Genomic DNA, 25067 nt, shown 5'->3' with positions numbered 1-25067 from the left:
CACACCTCGTACACCTAATAAATAAACAAAAGAAACACAACTCATTACAGAATTGTGTTTAAATATGGCAACTTCTGTATTTAAACATATTTTAATAAAATTATTTTAAATAATCATTACAAATTAAGTATATATACTTACAATTGCAGCAAATTCAATACTGAAGAGCAACGATGCCCAAATATATTTATCAAATGTTGGAGATTATTTGATAACATTATTAGTGTTATCAAAACAGCTTGAGATATATTTCACTTGACATACAAATATCTTTCAAGTATTTACTTTCGTTTACGTCAAAGAACAAAGTAAACCCATCTATAACAGATAACTGTGTGACGGAACTCGACATTACAAAGCTGGAACATAAAAGTACCATGGGGTTTTGAAAAAATTATTTCATAAGTAAAATTAACAAAACAAACAATTATGCATTCATGACAGTAAAAAAAATGTTATAACTTTCACTTAAGTTTTGCAGTCACCATGACAATAATTAGATATGATTTAGCTGTTATACATGAAACAAAAAATACATTTTTACTTTAAACAAAATCATGTGTATCAACTATCATAACGGCTGATACCAATGTTCACGTTAATTTAAATATAGTTGGTGCTCTCCAATGTGGTATTCTTTTCAACACATTCTGTAGTCTGGCACCTATCGTGCCGCTCATGTTCAGATTTTATCGAAGGTTTAATCACAGATATAAAATAAATATCAGAGACTATATTTAAGCACTACCACTCGTGTGTATATTTTCTTGCCAGAGCCACTTGCACCATACTGAGATTGAACCTGGATCCCCCGTTGCAAGTCCTGCTAGGAACACAACAGAATCCAATAAAACAACCTCATTATGTTACCCTATGCTGGAATAGGGAGCAGAGAGAGAAGGGTAGTGTGTGCAAGAAAAAAATATTCGGGAACCACATTTTAGAATACGTATATAAGTTATGAACATGGCACACAAATTATATTTTGAAATATTCATATTAAAATGAAAAGGAATTTAAATTTAACATTTAAATGAAGCTAAGGGCTCAGTTACAGTAAATGCAAAGATATAAGTTAACATTAAGGTTACAAATTCAACAAACATGAATACACGACAGTCTGAGCTGCTCAAGGTAATGCTCACAAACTTTGGCTAGTAAGAGCATTTAAATGCTATGAAGAACTGAAATAAATATCATGATCCAACACAATGTCAGATTTAGGGGATGGGCACAGGAGCACGTATCCCTCACAAAATACCTAAAATATCATAATTTTTAAACATTGTACCTGTAAGCAGAAAGGAAATATTGCAAAGGAGAATATCCTCAATTATTGTGACGACTATTCATGGACACATTTGACGCACTGAAATTATTTTGGAACTCAACTTTATGCCTCAGTCATACTTAATGAATGCAATAAATTATAAAAAAATTTTCTTCCAAAAAATTTTGCCAGAAGAAGTGTTGACAACCGGAAATTTTAATTTCCATGTCTCGACCACAGTCCCCTGCCTACTTAGCTAGGCACAGCAGCAGCTCTTCTAGTACTATATCACCTTTAGCGCAGGGCAATGAACATGGTGTCACCTCGACATGCTGCAACGTAGTTTACAAGGCAGGTAGCCAGCTCACTCACCCCTATTTGTCACCTGTTCTCGTTAGTATGGATTCCACCCTGCTGTAGTCTCCGTGGACAGGCAGGAAGGTCAACGCTTGTGCAAGTAGGACACATTTGTTACAATGAATAGAAAAATACAACTGGGTTCGGATACATTCTTTCTGAAGAAAGCAAAGGTGAGTTTAAAACATTACATAGCCTTTAAGGATCTTCGGTGGCCATGATTGAAGGTCATGAGTTCGATTCCACACCGCGGCATGGCTCGAGATCACTGAGCACTGAGTCGGTATCCAATTAGCTTTGGAGCCCGCCAATCAGGAGGTCCCATCGACATGAGCCTTTCTGTGACATAAAGTTAAACAAATACAGCCATTAACTTTCATTTAAAAATTTTATAATGACTCGGGAAGAAATTTAAAAAAAATCTTATGTTATTTAAAAAAATGCAAATTAAATTTACATGTTTGTGTCACATTTTATAAGAAACTGTCTATAAACATTATATGATGCTTTATTTTTCCACCTAAAATTAATTTTTTTTTCGCTTGACAAACCTCACATATTATAGAGATCAACAGCAGCCCCACTATCAATTAGTTTTGATTACTTACATTTGAGTTAAAGAAAATCATTTCGTAAACAAACAATTACAGCTCAGTTAATAACATTGTTTTTTTTAATGATGATTAAATGCATTCTAAAAAGGCGCTAACACTTTTAGCAAGTCCAGGACCGGGATGAAATATGTAGAAGAGATGAATGAGCCCGAAGTGCGCCATCAGTGCTCTCTTCATCCCAAGGGAACAACAATGAGTTTAATTCTACTGATCTCATTTCCAGCTCCATTTCATCTATGGTAGCAGAACTGAATAGTGCAACATGAATTACTTCTTGCCAGCCCACTGTTTGTCTGGGTTGTAATATTTTTTCAAACTAATTCCTTCCAAAGAATTCTCTCTGCACTGTCTATTTGTTTCACATTTGAGATTGACTGATTTTGGCTTGTTTTTCTATGCTTGTATATTCATCTTTCTTGTTCATTCTTATGGTTTCTCAATGAAATATAGTTAAAATTAGCAATGAAAATCTTTTACAGATCAAGAACACAAAATATTTCACCATAATGGCCGAAAAAACAACACACAGTTATATTAAGGAGCAACCGGCCATCTACAAACAATATTTCACCACTAGTTTGTATGAGATTCAGGAAATATTTGTAAAGTTCATTGACATTGTAGATGTCTCTGAGGAAAACAATGCGCACACAATTTTAGAGGAGTTGGACAGACTAAACCTGGATATCTCTTACTGCCGCAGTCAAGCTTATGATGGAAGCTCTAACATATGTGGAAAATTCAAAGGTGCCCAGGCGCTTATTGCAAAAGTTCAGCCACTTGCCATTTACAGTACTGTTCAATTGATAGACTGAATTCAGCAATTAGCAAAGCATACTCTGTGGCAGCTTAAGAAATGCTATTGGAGTAATATCATCTGTTCCCAAATTCTTTCGTGAGTCTGCTGGATGAACTGCCTTCTTTATTCTTTCTGGTATTTTTATTTCATTCAGTTATGTTAGTGGGCAACGTGGGCAATGTGGGCAACGTGAACAAACGACGATGCATGACTCTGTAAGTATTGATTAGTTTGCAGGTCCTCAATAGCAGGTGGCCCTGCTATTAAATGTAACATTTTACTGTATTGTAAATATTTTCAAAATTCACTCTCGGCTGCCACCATTTAAACTGGGTGTTTTATCTTCTAGTGTGTTTGCTTGTAAGTTCTTTACTGTTTCTGATAATTCCCGTTTCTCTGGTGGGCATGTGGAGTTGTTACGTTTTCCTTCGCCAGTTCTGGCTTTAAAAAATAAAATATTACTGGGACCACTAGGACTTTATTTGCGTGCTTGCTTAAGTTACGTGCCTTAATTATTTTTTACGTCTGAATTATTTACTTGGAATGTTTTGAAATGTGAACGCACCTGTTCACCTTTGACCCTGAGTTTGGATTGGCATGAAGGCATGCTTACTTTCCCGAAATGCTCGCACAAAAGTAACTATATTTATTTACATATTAATGTATTGACATTTTGATAATATTTTGCTTATGTTAAACATTAACCGTCTGTGTAAAAAGGAAACATCTATCCACAGATATGAGACTCTATGGCATTTCATTAACGATTGTAAATGTTCAATTGCCAAGACCTCTCTAGGGGCAATTGTTTTTCAAACTTATTCCTAAACCAATATTTTTGTTATGAAATTTAAATACAATAAAATCTAGTATTTTATAAACTGTTAAAGCACCATTGTTACGTTTTCTAAAATATGTGTATTGTGTGTTGGGTGATCCATGACATATGCATCCAAGGTGATGTTGAGCCAATCATAGCTCAGCTTGATGAATGAAGCTTCAGTTTAAACGACCGTTATGAAATTATTTCTTTTTTCTTCTGTGAAAAATAAATGAAACAGGGTGACACTTCTAGAGATTCTTGTAAAAATCAGGCCAGATTTAAGGCCAAGTATAGCATCTGTTCAGTTCTAACAGTTAGGGTTATATACTATTTAGTTAGCCTAGGCATATTTCAAATAATTGTGAAACAGTGTTTGTAATTAAATACTATGGTGTTACAGAACTCAGTAAGTCCTATTGCTAGCGACATGAAATTAACCGCGAAATTCACTTATTTCCAAGGAAAATGCTAAATAATTCATTAATTCCAAAGTTTCGCGAAATTGACCTATTTTTACACAACATCCTGTGGTAACCGCTCATTAAACGTAATATTAACGTCGCACTAATAACACATATAACTCCCAAAAACAAGTTTATTATGTGCTGGAGCTGGATGGTTGTCTGTGGCACGTCAATAGGGATGAGCGTTATTTAACGTAGCTGTTATATTTTAACCGTTATCAAATAATATTATTGTTCTCATCGATTATCATAACAGTTACCAAGAATGATCACTAAAAGCTGATGGAGAACATCAAGCAGCCGAGCACAGAACCTATCGGCACAAAAGAACTGTATGGTTATAACCACGTTATAATAATGCTGACATTACCTAGGTCGTGACACTGCATGCGCACTGTCAGCTAGCTAGTATCGTAGCTCAGCTCCTTGTTCTAACGTCATTCCCGTTCTGTATACTGTTCCCAGTTCTTGAATAACAGTTGAGCACTTTGTTGATATTTGTGTCCCGATTTGAGTTTATAAATTAACAGCCTAGTAATGTACGAACCAAAACGGTGTAAAACGAGTGAAATTTGGAATTTTTTCACTCCTATTAATGATAAAACTGCATCATGTAACATGTGCAAGCAAAAATTTTCGTACAAGAGTACAATTACTAATTTAAGAAAACATGTTTTACTTAAACACCCAATGGTTTCATTACCTTTAACAACAGATGCAGGAAGATCACAAAGTGAAAATCAATCGAATGTATGTTGACATATTACTTCTTTTTTGAGTAAGATTTTTCAATAATGAAATAAATAATAATAATGATAAATTAGCATATTTTTGTAGGATATATATATATATATATATATATATATATATATATATATATATATATATATATATATATAATGTCATGAGACTGTTCCTTTTAAAAATATTTTGGAAAAAGCCTTTAAAGATGCCTATTTATATTTTCAAATTTACAATGAAAGAAAATTAGTGTTACACTGAAAAAAAACATCAATCACATTAAGTTACTTCAAAGATTTTTTTAAATGATTTGTAGGCCTATTTGGCAATTGTTTTCCCGCTGCAGAATATAATGTACGCTGATGGTAAAGTGAAACTATTGTGAAAATATTGTCAACATATGTAGGGAATTACTATTTTTATCACATTTTATTTGTTATAGATTAAATTGTGAGCATTTGATATTCGGCGTCTGCACTCAATATTTGCAAACTTCTATATGTAAGCGCTAACGACTTTCCACTAAAAATATTATGTAAATTGGAACACGTCCAGCACGTTTAGCTGCAGTATAAATTGCCAAATGAATCTAAAAAAAAAAGTATAATTTTTTTTGTCTTTCATTTTAAATTTTATTAAAATTTTTTTCTGATTAAATTTTGATGTTGTATGTCTTAATTTTACTACGTGTTTGACATTAAATTATGTTACAGGAGCATACTTGTGTGGACGAAGGAAGGGAAGACAATCCTGTTCCTAACACACAAGCAGCACCTTGTGAAATTGAAACTACTTATTTGAAGAATGGTGAGTCTAGTAGTGCGTCTGTTTATCTGACCATGTCTGCTACTCAGATGCCATCATCACCAGGAAATAATTCAACAAAAACTGCAGCTTGTACTTCACAGTTAACTCCCAAAATGTGTCACCAGCAAAAAATATCTAGATTCATGCCAAAAAAATTAACTGAGAAAGGAAAGTAAAAAATTGATGACAGGTTAATGCATTTGTTTACTAAAGACTTCCAGCCATTTAGCATAGTAGAAGATGAGGGGTTTAAAGAGTTTGTACATGCTTTGAATCCTTCATATCAACTTCCCTCGAGACACTTCATTTCAAAAACTGGGATGCCAGCATTGTATGAAGAGTGTTTGACTGAAATGAAAAACTTTGTTCAGTTAGGAGACCATTTTTGTTTGACAACAGATTGCTGGACTTCGTTGAATGCAGACAGTTACATTGGTCTGACTGCTCACTTTGTGGATGAGAACTTTAATAATTTAATTTCAGTTCTGTTAGAGTGTTCAGTGATGACTTCAGCACATACGAGTGAGAATTTGGCAACCGAAACTAAAAGAATTGTAACTGAATGGGGCATAGAAAACAGAATTGTTTTGGCAGTTTCAGATAATGCTCACAACATCAAAAATGCCGTTTTCAAACAGTTAGAGTGGAAACACTTAGGCTGTTTCGCTCATACCCTGAATTTAATCGTCAGTGACTCTTAGCATGTTGAAATGGTTGCAAAGGTAATTCACAAAGTGAAAACAATTGTAACTCATTTCAAAAGAAGCTGTGTGGCAAAGGAAAAATTGATGACAAATCAGAAAAACCTTGGAGAACAACCTCTAAACGTCATACAAGACATACCAACAAGATGGAATTCAACATATTTCATGTTGGAACGTTTTGTAAAACTTGAGACTGCTATACAAAGAGTGGAAGTATGCCAGTCAGTTGTGTCAAGTTTTAAAGCCATTTCAGTCTGTTACCAAAACTATTAGTGGGGAGTGGTACTGTTCTGCATCTCTTTTAATTCCGCTCACCAATGGCTTGAATAATGTGTGCGAAAATTTTTTTAAAAAGAGTTTCTCCAATTCAGTAATTGAAGTTGTTTCAAAACTGCAGTCAGGACTTAGTACAAGACTAGGCAATGTAGAAAACAATACTACATTGTCAGTTTGTACCTTTCTGGATCCTAGGTTTAAGGGAATAGCTTTTTCCAATCCAAACTCTTCTGAGCACGCAAGAAAATTAGTGACTTCTGCCATATCATGCAGCTTGGTGCAAACTCAGAAAACAGAAGTGAAGCTCCAAGCATGAAACAAACCAACCCGGAAGATGACGGCAAGTTTTTGGTATGGCAAGCTTTTGACAGAAATGCTGCAGTAAGAAAGCCCAGAGGAACGCCAACATCCCGAGCTTTAGTTGAAGTTCAGCGGTACATGGATGATAATCTTCTACCAAGGCAAAGCAACCCGCTGAATTGGTGGAAAGAGAATAGACAGATTTTCCGTCGGTTATGGCTAGGAATCGGCTATGTGCACTGGGAACATCTGTTCCTTGTGAGCGGTTGTTTTCAAAAGCTGGCCTTTTTCTGTCAGCGCGAAGAAGCCGATTGAGCGAAAACAAAACAAAAATGTTGCTGTTTTTAAATAGCAATGCACAGTGGTGCAGAAAATAAATGTATCTTTTATTGTTGTAAGAAACTGTATGTAAGTATTCTGTTAGCAGAAAATGTAATTTGTTTATATTTTTGGTTTGTGTATTATTAATTATGTATATCAATTTTGTGTTTTATTTGTTAAGGTGACTGTAAAATACTTGGTATAAACTACTTGGAACAATTTGCTAACTGTTTATGATAAACTTCAAATTTAAAAAAAAAATTATGTACTTAGTTAATATGAGCGTTATTTACGATAACCATTATAAACAACGGTTATGAAACCATAACAGGTTCCGTTACATTTCTGGTTATCAAGAACGAAAGAATCAAATTCTAGACTGCTACGGTAGCACACACGCCCATCTAGTGAGCAAATAAAATACTATAACTTCAACTCCTGTACTGATGCTAGGTGTCTCCATATGTACATTTCATTAACAAAAGACCTGGTAAGACTTTTGTTTATCTTATTTAAAGTAATGATTGGAAAATTTAACAAATGAAACAGAGTTTTTATATCATTAACTTACTATCCCACGTCTAGGAATCCATACTTGTTAGCTCTAATGAATTCTTGAAAGTCTTTTTAGGGATACGTTTTTTGCAGTTCTTGTGATCGTTACATACTATCCATTCTCAAGTTCTGAAGAAACAAATCTGGCGATACCGGTATTTACACAGTTCTCGTTATTCAATAACATTTAGGAGTAGAGTTCTTGGGAACTGTTTATTATACCCAGTTCTGGACAGTTCTTGCAATCAATATATAACTGAAAATGTTACTTTTTTGAATTACAATGCAGGCTGGGCGATGAATTCATTTCCTATTTGTTCTCTGATAAAAACTGCATATTGGATATTGTTTAATTGAATTTTTTTGTAAAATTTATTCTCACACATACACATATCAAAGTAGATGTGTCAGTGCTTGTATATTATTGTTTTTTACATTGTTTTTTTTATTTGTATGTTGTTGTTTTTATACTGTTGCTAAAATTAAAAATAGTTTTGTAGCATCGAAAAAAGTCGGTTTTTGACAAGCCATAGTAATATTAAGCTGAATTATAAGAAATAGGTAAGTTTTTTAGTTATTCAAATTTTAATTTATTGAGACTATGTACACTAATGTATGTGTGTTATTATTTTTAAAAAAAATGCTTAGTAGATACCTAGTTTTAAAATTTTGTTGCTTTCATACAATATGATTTGAAAAACCTTTCATTATTTCAATTTGTAATCAAAATAAATTAATTATAATATAAATATTCAACCTAGCATAGTTTTTGGGCTTATGTTATAATATAGTGGTCTTGTTGTAACCAAATTGACGGTTAATATGAGTTTTACCAGAATTCTCAAATAACAGTTATTCAATAACAGTTTAAATATCCTGTTAATCACCAAGAACTGTTATGGAAATAACTATTACAGAAAAATAACCATTTGGATCATCACTACACGTCAACAATAATATGCCCTGATAACTCTTATGGGGCACAATGGACCGGCAAAATAGTTTGTGACCCAATATCCAGGAGCGCTGGTGTCGTACTTGTGTGGCTGTGCGTATGCCTGCGGGCATAATTTTTTTCAAATGGCGACGTTTATTATCGTGTAGTGAAGCGAGGTTAAGTCAACATTTATTGCGATATATTTGCTGTTAGGCGAAATGGTGTACTACATTATAAATTGTACTAGGATGTGAGGACCGGACATCTATTAGACATAGATTTACTTCTGATTTTAGTTCAGCCCGTTTTGAATTATGGAAAAGCAAGATAGCTTCATCGAAGTTCGTTGGGATAACAAATGAAAAAATATATTCTTTATACAAAATTTGTAACAGTCATTTTGCAGAAGATTGTTTTAGTCCCGGCACAAAAAAGTTGAATGCATATTCCCTACCAACTTTGGGATTGCCAGGTAAGGATTTTGTGTACATCCTATATATACATACATACGCCCTCGAGATATACCCTAACTTAAAACAGTCCAATAATCTCATTCACTTTGATACCAGGAATTATAGTATTATGAATATTCGTGTATGCAGTTCTCGAATACTGTGAATGAATAAATTGTTAATTTTATAACCAATAACTTATTTTGTGTGAATTACCTACATAAAAATTCATGTTATTGGGCCACTAGTCCATTCCCACATTAGTGCAATGGAAAGTTACAACTATGTTAGCCCATCCAGCATGATAACAAACATGGCATACCTTAACCATACTTTAGATAACTTAAGTATATGTGAATGCTGCTATCTACTTGAAGCCCATAAGTCGACTATAATTGGGACTATCACTTTGCGATACCATAATAATATTAATGACGTCACCAAGATGGCAGCGCTTGCATCATTACCACCCCTACTTTCTTTTGGGACATGCGAAGGAATATGGGGGTTTTGGGTGGGGAACTGTAAACACACTATTTTTCACATTTTTTTTTCTTCCAATATTATATTTTTCCGGTATCGAATAATAGAATACAATCCCGGCCACTCTATTCCTTTTATGATACCACGTTACCGCAAAATAGAATTGACTGGGTGGGTCAGTGTTCTAGTTGACGATACTGCGATTATATTTTATTGAATTATCTACTTTAAAATAAATAAATTCTTTTATCGCATAATTTAATTGACTGGGAGGGACTCCATTCTACTCCAACAATAAAAAAAAAATTCAAAACGTCTTGCTTTCAGAAAATTAATAAATATCGGTATCACAAAAAGTAATAGACTGGGTGGGACTGTTTTCTATTTCACGATACTGATTAAAAAGTTGTCTAGAATTTTCATTACAGTAATTATTTAACTCCTGTCTTCGCCAATATACTAGACCGGATGAGCCTTTTTTTTTTCTATTCCATAATAACACAAATTTTGACGCACTAAAATTCTTAATTCACACAACTGAAATACCACTATCGCAAAACAAACTAGACTGTGTAGAATTTTAGTCTCCTTAACAATATCCTCCACCTATGATTTACTTATCTTTAATAAGCTAAATATTTGTACCAGCCGACCTACGACCACCAAACCTTTCGCTTTGTGTATTTTAAAATAAGTCAGTTCTCTTTACTTTGAAACAAAAAATCAGTGTACATTATAAACATGTCCACTAATAGCATGTGTATATTGTCATGAGAGATTTTTTTACTAAGAAGTGATAATAAATTTTTTGCAGTAGTTACGTGAAATGGATGTTTTACATTACTTAATGCCACTGGGTATCTCACAGTTACAAATTTAGCAGTAGTCACTAAATTGTAATATTATGTACTCCTAATTTTCTGTAATTTTCAAATAAATTTAAGAATGGCAATATCTGAAATGCTGTCGTTTTCAAACAGATCCTGTGCCTACTGCAGATGAGAATGCTGCAAATAGTTCAACTAACAGTTCTTTGTGTGCTTATTAAAAACATTAAGATAGATGTGCGAGCACTCACAGGTAAATACTAACACTCAATCTTGTGTTTTATTGCAACGTGATAAGGATTAGATTAGGGAACTTTTTTTTTTTTAGAAAACAAAATTACTCTTCTACAGTAACTACCTACTTTGATATTTGTTTTGCCTGTAACAATTGACACAAGTTGAAAACAAATATGTCCATTCATACAATTTTTATAACTTTCAACAGTTGACATGATTTTGGTCAATAGTTTCTTTATGTTAATGATTATGTGTATCCATACTAATATAATAAATGGGAAAGTGAGTTTGTTTGTTTGTTTGTGATTGTTTCATGCCTTAACTGCTCAACAGATCATCATACTAGAGGTACTGTTCTTAAAATCTAGATAGTTCCAATACTAAAGGTTCACTGGTCATTTTACACCAAAATATACAATCACTGCGTAATAAACACAATAACCTGGATGTAATGTTCAACACCCCTCAGTCAAATAGTTTATTCACTCCTAAACCAAATATTATTTGCTTAACTGAACATTCGCTGAAAGCTGAGGAAATTAATCTGTACCCAATAACCAACTACATTATGTTTCACATTATAGTACAACCATGTTTACTCACGGTGGTAGTTTTATATATGTTCATTAATACATGCTAGAATTATCAGAGAGTAGGAAGGATATTGGTTTGCTAAGCAAGGAAAAGTTGCTTAGACACAGTTACAGACAATTAGATGTTACATATCATGGTTTTTCTTCTTATATTATTATGTTTTAAATGTTTCTTGATCTCTTGAATCCAACTTCTTGCTGTCTCCTAGCAAAGGTACATATTTGAATATTTGTTTTATTAATTTGTTCTCCATTCTATAGCTATCTGTAAAGAATGGTATTCTTTCTTAAGTGATCCATAATTTTATGCTGGGGGCTTATTTTAAGTATATTGTTACATCCATCGAGTCATCTCGAGATCGAGTTCACTCGATAGGGTTTCTAACAACAAAAAATATTGAATGCAAGAAAAATGTATTCTAAGTATGCTATCGTTACGACGACACAGACGCTCGGGTAAGTTCGGAGTTTTCGATACCCTCCCGTTCTTTACTGACACCAGAGTTGGCATGGCGTCAAAGTGGCAACAAAACGAATGAAAAAGACTTATATTTTATTTAAGTAATTTTGATAAAATTATATATGGGATTCACAAAGTATGTAATATTTACGTCACAAGTGATATATTTCATGTTGAGTGTAATTTTTGCTAGTTAAAAGATAAATTGTAGAAATAGACACAGTATTACACAAACTATCGCGATAAAGAATTTCAGTTAGCAAATGTGGTGACAATTCAGGCGCGGAGGTGTTTATATGTTGTTTGTTGTTATAACCTACACGGCTACATGACTTACGTGAAATGGATTCAAAAAATAAAGTAAGTTCACGTAAAGGACGCATTTCAGAAAGACAGCAACAAATCAATGTTGGAGTTTTTTGAATTTCATCCAAAGCTGCTACAAAATAAATTTTCGCCTATTTTCACCACAGCCAAGAAAAACCAACTCTGGGGCCAACTTAGTGGTTTACTGAATTTGAATGGTTTGGGACCTGAGAAAACGACAGACAAGTGTATTTATGAAATGTCTATTTAAATAATTAGGTAGGCTTAGTTTTGAAATATATTTATATGTGTTTTGGTTCGTATTTTATTGAAATGAAAGTCTAGGGATAACCGAATAAGTGGTAACAGAGCCACCGATGTAAGTGTGGCTATGTCGTTCAACTACGTTTAAGAACTTTGTGGTAGTTATAGATGAGAGAGGTGCATTAGGGGGAAAAAAGAGACACAAATATCTCCAGAAATGTATTATCTTACTTAATGACATTTTTGTAATTATTTAAAAAGGTGCTAATTACTAATTGTTAAATATATTTCAGGTATTTTGCAGTTTTAACAATTTGCTAATATTGGTGCAAAAAATAAGGTAAAATCTGGAGAATGGATTAACTTTGCTTCATTAAAATTACTGTAAAATTTTGTGAGAAATTGGTTAGGTTCTTTAGCTACGTGAAATTATAAAATAGTGCAAATGGCTCATTATATGCTACAATGTACAGACCATATCTTCATAACTTAACCTACAAAAGATGCATCACAGATATATGAAAATGTAATTTAGGGCTCGCCACCCCCACACACATGAAAAAAAAAACTAACATACTATAAAACAATTTATTTGAACATTACAATTTGGTAAAAGCATAATAAAACTTAAGAAAATGTGTGGCCATAGAAGTTGAAACCATATTACAATATGTAATCAATAATTTATTATGTAATTAGGAAGCTAGTAATATCTGTTTTCTTTTAGACAAATCATATTAAAAGCTTAAAAATTTCATATATTTGTACAAGTAAATCCATGGATACAGAAGAATAGTTTTTATACATAATTGTACATGAAGTATTAAAATGTTCATTATGATATCATAAAAAATATATATAAAGATAAGTTTTATTTTTTAATGCTTTATTTATGATCATTGTTAAAAATGTTGCAGACATGGACAGACTGGAAATGTCTGACAAAGGCTAAAGCAGCCAGAGTAAATTGCCAACACCAAGCTACAGGTGGGGGACCAACGAAGGAAATATTGTCACCAGATAAACACAAAGAGATGAGTTTGATTTCTATGAAATCAGCAACAAGTATGGATATAGAGGAGGGACGATTTTCGTTACCGAGAAACATTACAACTGGAACAGAACCGGATGAAAGCATTACTGCGTCCACAGATGTTACCCCGTTACACCTTGAAAGTATTGCAGGCACATCAACAGAAAATTAATTATGTAAATTCATTGGAACTCCTAGATGTTCCAGTAATAATATTTTTATCCAACTCCCCCACAAATACTTTGCCAGAAATTGGCACACCATCACCAACCCAAGATTCAATGACTCCTTGTTCAAAAGACAGGAAAAAATACAAGAGAGAGGAAAAAGGGGGCCTAACGAGTTCTGCATTTGACTATGCGACAGCAGCATTTAAAGAAAGCGAAGCGAAAAATCTGGCAGCGCATGAAGGCATCAGAGCAGCATGTGAAAATATTGCAAGTGCTGCAGAAAAGCAAGCCGAGGCAAAACAAAATGTTGCTGCTGCATTAAATAATATCGCGGGTAATTGTTGGCAATAGCTGAAAAAATGAAATAACCTCCTGAGACCCACATGGTTCCATGGTACTCAAATAAGTACCTTTTATTTTGATTTTTAATTTACTTACATATATCTTTGCACATTCTAGCTACAATATTTCAATTTTGTTCTCAAAATATTTCAAGTCTCAAGGTTGGGCGCAGTGGAGGTCTTTGTTTGTATGTATCCAAGATGGCAACATGTAAGCGTGGTAATGGTATGAATCATGAATCCATATTTTATTTTCTAACAGATAATAAAACAAAGAATTCTTGTATTCCATGTTACTTTATTATAATGTGAAACTAACTGAATAGTTATATCTTTGAAATCATTTCAATATTTTCTGTAAACATTTTTTTAATGAAGTACTCAATTGAGTACCAGATGTCTCTGTGAAGATAAATTTACATAACCTAAAATCTGGTAGGTACTCAATTGAGTATGTTCGGTCTGTGCAGTTTGTGAATAAAACATAAACTCATAATATCATAATACTCAATTCAGTACTATAGGCCTGTGTATTCATTTATTATTTAGTAGGTACTCAATTGAGTACTAATAGTTTAGTTTAGTTGCATGTTCTTACAAACTTCTTTTATTTTTAGTTAATTTCAAAATCGGTAGTACAATGTAAAATATACTAGACTATAATTTGTTTTGTTTTGATAATTTTTACAAGCCCATTTTAAATAAATTAAAAATAATAAAATATATTTGGCACTTCTTCAGTTTACATGAGTTTAGTGGTATGTTGTTTGCAGGGGGAAAAAAATGGACAGCAGACGAAATATTACAAATGATTGAAGACGGTATATTGTCAGAATTTGAAGTTGCTAGCGCACCCGAAAATAGTGTGTGGAAGCGACGTCTGACAGATAAGGATTCTTCTACTTCAGAAGATGAGGACGTTACAATATATGCTACATCTCCAATTCCCAGAAACAGTTTACTATCAGGTAGTTCAGTGTCTACACCCTCTGTATGTGTTTTGGATGCAAGTGAACAACGCTCATCTGCAGAATCACACAGTGTTAATGTGCAACCAACTTCTGGTGCCAATCCTCGATGAAATGTTCGTAGACAGTTAAGCGTTCACAAATGGAAAAAATGTGATGAGGTTGTCCTTACTTTTGACATAAGAAATTGTAGTGATCCTTCGCAATAAGGGCCAAGGGGCAACTGGACACCTGGACAGTTCTTACAGCAGTACATAGACGAGACAATGTATTATCACATTGCAAGGTGTACTAACATAAGATCTGTTGAATCTAAAAGGAAAAGTTTGTATTTGAAAGCTCAAGATATTATAAGATTATAAGGTTTTTTAGAACTACTCTTCTTATGTCGAATCTTGGGTTTCCTTCGATTAGAATGTATTGGGCTTCAGACATGCAAGTGCCCATTATTGCTGACGATTTCACCAGAGACAAATATTTTGCAGTGCGACCCAATTTGAAAGTTGTAGTAGACGCAGATATCCCAGATTATTCCAAAGAAATGGACAAGCTCTGGAAGGTTAGACCCTTTCTAAATGATGTGCGAAGAGGATGTTTGGTGTTGCAGAGATATTCTCATATGTCAATAGATGAGCAAATGATTCCGTTTACAGGTCATACTTCAATGGAGCAATATGTTGTGGGAAAACCCAATCCAGTTGGTCTAAAGAACTTTGTGCTTGCTGCGCCAGAAGGAATGGTTCTTGATTTTGTTGTTTACCAAAGTAAATACACCCTGCTCACTGACGACAGCAGTGGTGGATTTACTGTTGCGGAGTCGGCTGTAGTGAAACTGTGCGAGACTGTTCCTCCTGGTACATGTGTTTATTTTGACCGATAATTTACAACAGAGAATCTTCTTGTATACTTACATACAAAACATATTTATGGTACAGGCACTTTGATGAAAAATAAATTTCCTTCCTGTGATTTCACAAGTGATAAAATAATGAGTAAGTGTGAGAGAGGGGTCATGGAGCAGTTTTCAAGAGATTATGAGAAGATCTGTGTGACTAAGTGGTATGATAAGAAACCAGTTACAGTTATGTCAACTGTGTTTGGGAAAGACCCTACTGACACATGTGATTGATGGTGCAAAAAGATAAAGAAGAAAATTGTAGTGCCTCGTCCACAATGCGGAAAAAGTATAATAAATTCATGGGGGGAGTTGACCTAAGCGATAGAATGATTTCATTCTACAGAATGAAAGCTCGAACAAATAAGTGGACTGTGCATGTTCTTCTTCATTTCTTTGATTTAAGGTTGCTAAAAGTACTTTTAGTACCAAAAAGGTGGCCGGCAGGAGCAGTAATACATTGGAGGCTGCTGAAAACAATAGTCCTGGGTGCAGTACACGTACTACTTTTGTGGTACACAATGAAACATCTGCTGGTAAAATTTGTGAGGCTACCCCTTTAGGTGCAATTTACCTGCAGCAAAGCAGGCAAGGAAGACAGATGATTTAACACCTGTGTTCGCAGAAGGGATGAAAGCATTTACAAGTTTTGTTAATGATGGTAGTGTGAGTAAAAGCGAAAAAGGCCAATGTGATGCACGGGCGTCACACTTTCTTGAGTATGCCTACGAGGTAATGAAGAAAGTGCCTGAACACCATAGATTAGAATGTGAGCAGCAGGTCATTGGTGTAATTAGTTCATTTGTTCCATAACATATGTTTTGGTTATAAGTGCATAGCAAACACCCTGCTCTTGAATGACCATCATATACAATTAGTTTGTTTTTTACACAAATAAATTGTACAATAATTGTTACTATTACATCATTATTCCTTATCCTCCACCTGTCTTTGTCACCCCAAAAAAGTACGGGGGAAATGTGTTTATATTTAACGGTCTGATTATTTTCAATCGCAATAAACTGTAAAATAATTGGAGAAAATGCACGATGTCCAATGATAGTGTCAGATCTACAGAGAACTGTAAATTAATTTACTATGTTTAATGTTGTTAAATTGTATTAGGAATGCATTTAAATCAACTGGTTGTAATGGTAGTTTACAGATGTGTAAAAAATAATTGTGTGTGTAGGTCGCATAGTTGGCACCGAATATCTGTGTGAGAGTAATAAATACAATAAATAAATATAATATAAATAATAAATGCGTATTAAAATTATTAATATAAATGTTTTAGTCTCAGGGGATACAAATAAAATTAAACTTGCTCTGGCAATAGTTCAGTTTAGTAAATACGAGACCCGTAGGCTCAAGACTACTGGCCTTGGTCGCATGAATGTACTGAATATTATTGTTCATTATGTGTTTACGTATTTAATGTTAATAAATTTTAGTTCACCAATTAGTTTTTAGTATAAACACACGTAAAATGTTATAGTTTTACACTGGATAACTGTCCAATGTGAAAGTAAAGAAAATAAAAGGACTTACCATGTTGTTAAAGCTAACTATTGCTATGCTTTTACTTTCAACAATCAAAAACAATCCAAATCTGTTGCTAGGCAACGATGGCAAAAACGTAAACAAACTGTGTGCGAGCAGTGTCAGTGTCTGTAATAATCCACATATTACATAGTATTCCATTATGTATTGCTCAGCAGTTCAATTGTACCATTTCATAGCGATGAGATGGTGAAGCAGACCATTTGCATAAATTTTTGAAAGCTGTTTTTTTTTTTTTTATATCGATAAACATAGGCCTATATAGGAGCATAAAAATTACATTAAAAGTCTCGCACAGCTGTTAGGAGTGTGTGATAAGTATGTGAGTGAGGAAATTGTGGAATTCAGAGGTTGAGGTTGGTATGAAGGTGGGAATTGATGAAGGGAAGGATGTCAGTACTGGGCAGTAAAGAGAGTGAAAAAGGGAAGTGAGTGATTCGTAGGGACCCGGGAATTTCTTGAATAGCACTTGCCAAATTTCTTGAGTGAGGAAAGCAAAAATTCTTGAGTAAAATTACCAATATTCTTGAGTAAAATGCAAATTTCTTGAGTAACAATGTATACTAGATCAAAATAAATTTAAAAGGCTGTTTAAATTTGCTGCATAAAAGGTTACATATATCTAATTTTAAATTAATTAAAAAAAATAAAACCAATTTTTCAACCAGTGTTTATGCGCATTAAGGTAATTAACATATTTACAACAAGCAAATTAATAAAATAATGTAGCTTAGGTAAGACACTGCTCACTCAAAATGAATACACACATATAAACAGTAAATAATGAGTTTTGAAGTAAAATGTCTAGTAGCTACTAGTGTTTTTAAGATTAATTTCTTGTAAATAGGTATACTTAAATGACAACTTCCAGAACCTCATGCAAAGGCTTCATACGCATAGGAAGACAGAAGTTCAAGGTTGGTTAGACTTAGATTTGTTCTCCTGCCCTTCCAGTCGCTTTACAAACTAACCACTGTCAGAAAAATCCTGAAGGGCTGCCCATCCAAGGTGCAACAATTCAGACAACCTTTCAAAAACACTACTGTCAGAAAAATCCTAATGGGCTGCCCTTCCAAGGGGCAAGTTTTCAGGATTATTTAAACATTTAAAGAAAAATGTTTTCAGAAATTGGATGGGCTGCCCTTCCAGTCGCTTTACGAACACACCATTGCCAGAAAAATCCTGAAGGGCTGCCCTTCCAAGGGGCAACAATTCAGCTCCCCCCTTGTTGGCACTTTCCTTCACTTCATCACTGAAGACACCTTCACCAAAAATTTGCAGTCTCCTCCTCACAAACTGGAGTTTTGGATAGACTTATGAAGCCATAGGCTTAGAATTAGTTTCCAAGCTTACCAAGAATTGTTTAATGAGGAAACTGACTGATTTCACAAAGAGTGATTGTACATGCAGCATGCCGAGTTCCTCTTCGCCAAGGGTCTGTAGATGAGATGAACCACCATTGAAATTGTTCTCCCTTGCTGTCTCTGACTGCAGAAAAGCAAACAAGATCTCCCAGTTATCAGAAAGCCATTCAACTGCTGTCAACCAGGAGTTCCATCTGGTTACAACAGGAATAGGGAAAAATCCAGCACTAGAGCCTTCCTGTTGCAAAAACTGCTGGAAAGCATAACGTTTCTTCCTGGCATTTAAAAATATCTGCTTCACTGATATTACAACTTGGTTCAATTCTGAAAGACTGTTTTTCATGAGGACTCCAAGAAGATTCACTTTATGGGCCCAGCAATGCATTTTCACAACTGAATCAGGCAACAATATGGAAAGCCCATCAACCCAAGATTTCATGTAAGAAACTGGATCACTTACAAATGCCACCACCTGATCGTAGCCAACCTCCATATCTTGGAAGGCATCAGAAATAGCTCTAGCATATGTCCTGCCATTTACAGCTTCTAATGAAGTCACAGCAGCAACATACTGTTGTTGAGAGTCACAAGGCTCAACTGTAGAGAGCAAAACAACATAAATTTCTTTCCCTAACTTGTAGTTTCATCTGACATTATGGCAACCCTCTTTTCTTTCAGTGCTGTAACCACTTCGTCCTTCATAATTTTGCTAAATGTGGCAGGTAATCTCGGCGTAAGGTATCACTGCTAGGCAGGTCTCCACCACCAACTATTTGTTTTTTCACCCACTTCCTGCTTTATCAAGTGGTATGTTTGCAATACCATCATTTCAGCTGTGGATGTGATGAAGTCCATTTTAGTAACCTAAAAGTAAAACATGGACTTAGTATATATATATATATATACATATATTTTTAAACAGAAATATACAACTCTAAGCTTTACCAAAAGGAAATGCAGGTTTAATTAAACTGTGCTTTAGCACTGAGTAGCAAAATTACGTAGCTGGCAGCTTTATCGTAAACTCCCAATAATTATCCGTGTTAATTGTGACCCCGTCGTTGCCCGGATAATTGAAATCCTGTAAAAAAAAAAAAAGGGGGGGGGGGGTAATTCGTTTCACGGTAAGAGCCGCCCTTGAATTAGTGTCTCGGCTTATAATAATAGGGCACTGCCTCGCCATGTGGTCGTTCTCCGTCTGCTGGCGACGCGGCAGTCAACCACTCCTCCCAATGTTTTTGTATTTATTTTTCCTACAACTCGGTGGCAAGTTAAGACGGAACAAAGGGTCAGACCAAACAGCTTTCTGACACAGAAACAGAGTGGTTAAAAATATTGAAGGGCCAAATGAAGAAATACGTCGGAGCAATGTCATTTTTTTACAGCTTCAGAATAACTGTTGATTAATCTAAATTCAAGCACGGATAACCCAAAAATCGGATATTCCCGGCCCGGATAACCGAGAGTTTACTGTAGCTACTTGTGTTCCTGAAGTGACGTACTTTTTTTTATAAAACAATAAAAAATAAAAAGGATTTGTTAATGGTTCTGTGATATACATTTCCAATAATGGTGAAAGATAATGCATGCCAGCATTATATTGTGTAACATTACCGTACCTTCGTTTCCTTGGCGCCTTCGACAGCTTCAAACATCGTTTTCTGCCGTTTTACTTTCTTGACGGCTTCAGCGTGATCATTACTTCATATGTGTTTCTTCACACCGTCGGAAGTTTCCCACGCCACTGTTTTATTGCAAAAACGGCATATTATAATATTTTGAGATTTAACCATTCCATCTTGGGAAAACTGTTTCACTCTTTCGTCAATGTTTATTTTGGGCGGCATATCCGCATATATAAACGAACGTTACGAATATGTGTCCACCCTACGACTATTCAAACCTGACTGGACCCAGCTGGGACTATGCCTGCTCCCCTTTAACCCCCTTCCGCCGCTGCCTTCCCCCCTTCCATCCAACCGGCTATTGCAACCTGATATTGTTGACGGATAAGTAGTAAACAACCGTCTCGCGCTCGCACAAACTTTTTTTTTGTCATGGATCCGAAAAATTCGCGTATAATCTTGAATACATACAGAAATTCGTGGGTACTACCGAATTTTAACAAATTCGCGAGTATTTCTTGATTCTAAAAACATTATAAATCATTTTTATAATGGATTTAATATTTTTAATAACATTTTAAATGGTTTTAACATTTTTCGCGAATTCGCGAGTCGCGAATTTCCCGGGTCTCTAGTGATTTGGAGATTATGTAATTTGTAATAGTTAATACAGATAATGTATGTACAATGTGTTGAAAGAGTTAATTATTAAAAAAGCAAACAAGAAATAACAGAACAAGGAGTAGATGAGAACATTTAAATATATTGATGAATGTAAATTACTGACCACTGTCCATTACTGCAACGCCCAACCACGATTAACAACCCCATACTGCCATGGTACCTCCCCATGATCAGAAAGAAAATAACTGGCAAGATTATTCCTCAGATTCACTGCAGCTCTGGCAGGATTATTCGAGCCTATTCTTTCCACACTCTTGTGCGGTGTACTTCCTACAACCTGTCTCCATTCCCCAGGTACAACTACCCCAGCAATGTCCTGATCAACAAAATTATCGGGGCAGTATGCCGAGGTATGCAAATCATTAGTAGCAATTATAAAATTATGCAATGCCACAGTTGCTAGCAGAAATTTCTCCACTGACTTTGGCAGACCTGATATCTTTCCTTGGAAAATTCACCAACTAGCTACGAGAATACCAAAACCATTTTCAATAACAGGGCGAGCACGTGACAGGCGATAATTGAAAATTCTTTTGGTATCATCGAGGTGGTGCCCTGGGTATGGTCGCATGATATGTTCCTTAATGGGAATGCCTCATCGCCCACAAACCAAAATGGTACATCAGCAGTACTTCCAGGTAAGGGTGCAGTAGGCAGGCACAATTCATCATTCATTAGAGCTCTGCCAAACATAGACTCTCTGAAAATACCTCCATCACTTCTTGAACCTGTAAAAATAACCCAGGTATTTACAGACATTATAATTGGAAACAAAAGTGTATTTGTTTATTGAAGAATTCAATAATAGGCTGTACCTAATGAACCAACATCCACCCATCTGAATTTGTATTGGACATCACATGATGCCATCAGTGCAATGCTGTTTTAGCCCTTATAGTTGTAGAATTCACTTCCGCTACCTGCAGGAGCATTTATTGCTACATGTTTGCCATCAATAGCTCCTACACAATTAGGGAAATTCCACATCTTCCAAAAATCTTCAGCAATGTCCAGCCATTCTGAAACTGTGTTGGGTACAGTAACATATTCTTTGCCAATAGTTTCCCAAATTTCTACACAGGTCTCAACAACAACTTTCTGTGCAGTTGATCTTCCCACGCGAAAACTCCATGCAAGTGACTGCATAGAGCCACCATTAGCATAATATCTGTAAAAAAATTTTTATACATTAATTGTAATATTAGGTCACTCCATTTTGCATTAACATTAATTGATGCAAATGCCTAACCATATTTGTGTTTCATAATTAACTTTACATAGCACTCAGGCATACATTATGTCAACATATTGAGGAAACTGCATCGACTATGACATTCAACGCTGTTTTGAATTAACCTAGGACCAACAAAAAATTAGGTACTTACTGTATATGCAGACTCAAATGTAATTATCAAATTTGCACTGGTGACCATGGCTACTAATATATATATATATATATATATATATATATATATATATATATATATATATATATATATATATATATGTGTGTATATATATATATATGTGTGTATATATATATACACACATATATATATATACATATATATTTATACATATATATTTATATTTATATAATTATAATTATATATATATATATATATTTATATATATAAAATTAAATTCCTTACATTGTACGTAACCCAGCAAAATACTGTAACGTACAACTTCTTTCATGAAGCACATTAGTCATCACTGTTGTTATGGAGCATCTACAATGCAGAACATCAATGTCAACTATCAAATGGCTATTGTCATGATCACATGTGCTATTTGAGTAGATAACACTAGTCTATCTGTCAGTATATACCCAATTTGAACTTACTTGACAGTCATTGCAAGGTGAAATTCAGGAGACAGTGGTGCACCTCTGCTTCTGCGTACAAGCAATGGCTTGACCATTTGCAGCAGTTTCTCAAACTGCCAAACTTCCATTCTTGTGTAACGAAAGAATTGATCCTGGATCGACAGTAGGCAATCTTTGAAAAAAGTTGCATACTCCCCCTCTGTGTCACGTAGGTCATTTATGGGGTGGGCCAACTACCGTCGTCTGCGTCTCCCAAATTTCAAGTAGAAGAATGCAGAAACCATGAACATAAATAAATGTGCCAAAAATACATCTTCCTCGGGTTTCATTTCGATTGAATTCTCTGTTAGAATGCCTTCGTAATAGGTATATAACTATAAATCGCTAATTCAGATGAAATTTTATTTCTTATGTAGGTTTACCAGAACACCTTTGATTATAATATGCTCGTTGTTTACAAAACATTAATATTTTTCGGGATTTTGTGGTCTCTCATATAATAAACAGCCACAACACTTCAGAAATATAAAAAATTAACATTAAAATGTCTCCCAAAACTACTGCACTCTAGTGGTGGTATTTGAAATGTTTACATTTGGACAACTTGGGACATAACTTTTGTGGCAGCACATTTTCATGAGAGCATGGGCCAAACTGCCATGATGGACCAAGGGACCAAGGGACCAAGGAAATATGGCAATTGTAGCAGGGCTTCAAGACAGCAAAACTTGACAAGAAATAATTTATTTGTGCAACGATGAAAGCTTTCATGAGTGCGAATGTTCCACTAGAGTAATTGGATCATCCGTCTCTAAGGGAGTGGTTTACTACATACATTCAAGGATCAGGTGATTTACCCAGAGCAGAATCACTACGGCAGAATTATGTTCCACTTGTACAAGAGCAACAAGAATATCATATTAAAGAGTGCCTTCGAGGAATGAAAATCATAGAGTTCTGCGACGAAACAACTGACAGAAAAGGACAGTGTGTATTCATAGTACTGTTAAAAACAATGGCAGATTCTTCAGAGCAAGACCTTTTCATTGGATCTGTTTCTGTCTTGAAATCATCTACAGTGTCTGAATGCTCAAGAGCACTTCTACACTGTTTCAGAAAATTTGAAGTGAAGTATGATGACATTGCCTGCATTGTGAGTAATAGTGCACGCTATATGACAAAGTGCATTAACTCAATGAAAGTTCTTATATCAGAAGAACTGTTGCATGTGCAATGCTGGGACCACAAACTCAGTAGGTATTATTCAGTCTTTATGGCCACAAGCACTGCCGGAATTGAATGAATGCATTGCGAAGACTAAGCAGCTTTTTCAAAATACTCACAAAAGGAAACACAACTATGTCACCTTCCTGAAAGAAAAGTATCCTGAGGGGGAGAAAACCAGCAATCTGTTTCTATCACCCATGCTGACTAGATGGAATTCATGGTTTTTTGCAGTTAAGTACATTGTTGATTATCTTGTTGATGTAGTGGAATATGTTGTATCCACATTAGATCTGTCAGTAGATTACTTCAAGAGTTTGTCACAGTCTGCAATTAATGTTATCAGTTGCCAAGCCACTTTTGTAATTGAGCATTTTGAGCAACTCTCAAATTACATAGTGGAACTGGAATCTGGCAAGAAACCACTGGTGCATAAAATTGTGCGGCAAACTTGGTGACCTCAAGAACAGTTTTGAGTTGCTGGCAGATGTCATCATGGGTGACAAGACCACGAAAATCATCAAAACACTTCCGTCTGTTCGGTCAGATGAGGTGAAAGCTCAGTTAAGGAGCCTAGGTGCAAAGTGTCTCACAAAATTTAATGAGTTAGTCTTGCAAGATCCAGCTCGTGAGTGTTTTAAGAGCTTGGGTATTTTGTTTGACTTGAGCAATATTATCAGTAATATTGCTGACGATAAACTTTATGCTTTGACACAAAAAGTACCATTGCTCAAAGAAAACAGTAAATTAGACTTCCTGAAAGGCTACAAAGCACTTCAAGA

General features: G+C 34.8%; 2 protein-coding genes across 3 annotated transcripts in view; both read right to left on the bottom strand.

The window, feature by feature from the left end:
- Positions 1-25067, bottom strand: part of LOC134527720 (endo-polygalacturonase-like) — a 155467-nt gene that overhangs the window by 16537 nt on the left and 113863 nt on the right. The window contains exon 1 of one of the 2 annotated variants that reach the window (XM_063360635.1): positions 142-200. The exons of the other annotated variant lie outside the window; for it this stretch is intronic. The gene's annotated coding sequence lies outside the window, so the exon portion shown is untranslated. Of the gene's footprint in view, positions 1-141; positions 201-25067 lie in introns of those variants that run through there. 2 annotated transcript variants of the gene reach the window in all.
- LOC134527719 (uncharacterized) overlaps positions 1-25067 on the bottom strand; it is a 260507-nt gene that overhangs the window by 213605 nt on the left and 21835 nt on the right. The gene's annotated exons all lie outside the window — the stretch shown is intronic.

This window comes from Bacillus rossius, chromosome 1 (assembly GCF_032445375.1).
Source record: "Bacillus rossius redtenbacheri isolate Brsri chromosome 1, Brsri_v3, whole genome shotgun sequence".
Classification (NCBI taxonomy): Eukaryota; Metazoa; Arthropoda; class Insecta; order Phasmatodea; family Bacillidae; genus Bacillus; species Bacillus rossius.
The sequence above is the reverse complement of the archived record's forward strand: the minus strand, read 5'-3'. Positions and strand labels throughout refer to the sequence as shown.